A 570-nucleotide genomic window follows, 5' to 3' on the forward strand; every position below is an offset into this window, starting at 1 on the left:
ACCCAAAGTGTTTATCCTAGCAATCTAAACCCAAATAATCCTAGTGCTACCCTTTAATTCTTCTTTTCTCTTTAACCTTTTTCTCTTTTGGTTTTCAAGTCTTACGAGATGTTTTCTTATTTGATCTTTCTAGTGGGATGGGGGATTCTTACTTATTTGCTATGGTTCTCTTTTCTTCTTATTCTTAAGACATATTAGCTTTTTGCTTAACTTTTCTTTTATTTCTTTTCCTTTCTTTAGCTAGAACCATCTTAAACAACATTTTACTTCCCATCCTTTCACTAGACTTTGCTAAAACACAATCTCCTCTTAAAGACTCTACCCCTTTTTTTTCTTTCTCTTTTCTTTCTTTTCTTTTCATAATAGCCAAGTCCCAAACCCAACAAGTGAACTACCTAGTCTTATCTAGTTTGAAAAATGCAAACTAGAACTACACAAGGTCTTACTCTTGTCAGTTCAAACCTAACACTTTCTACCAAGCTCAATCCCAAAAATAGGCCTCACACACTCAAGAATAAACAAGGCTTGAAAGAAGGTTTGGTTTAGGGGTAGGGGAACTGATCTTAATGA

Source organism: Camelina sativa, chromosome 17 (genome assembly GCF_000633955.1).
Source record: "Camelina sativa cultivar DH55 chromosome 17, Cs, whole genome shotgun sequence".
Classification (NCBI taxonomy): Eukaryota; Viridiplantae; Streptophyta; class Magnoliopsida; order Brassicales; family Brassicaceae; genus Camelina; species Camelina sativa.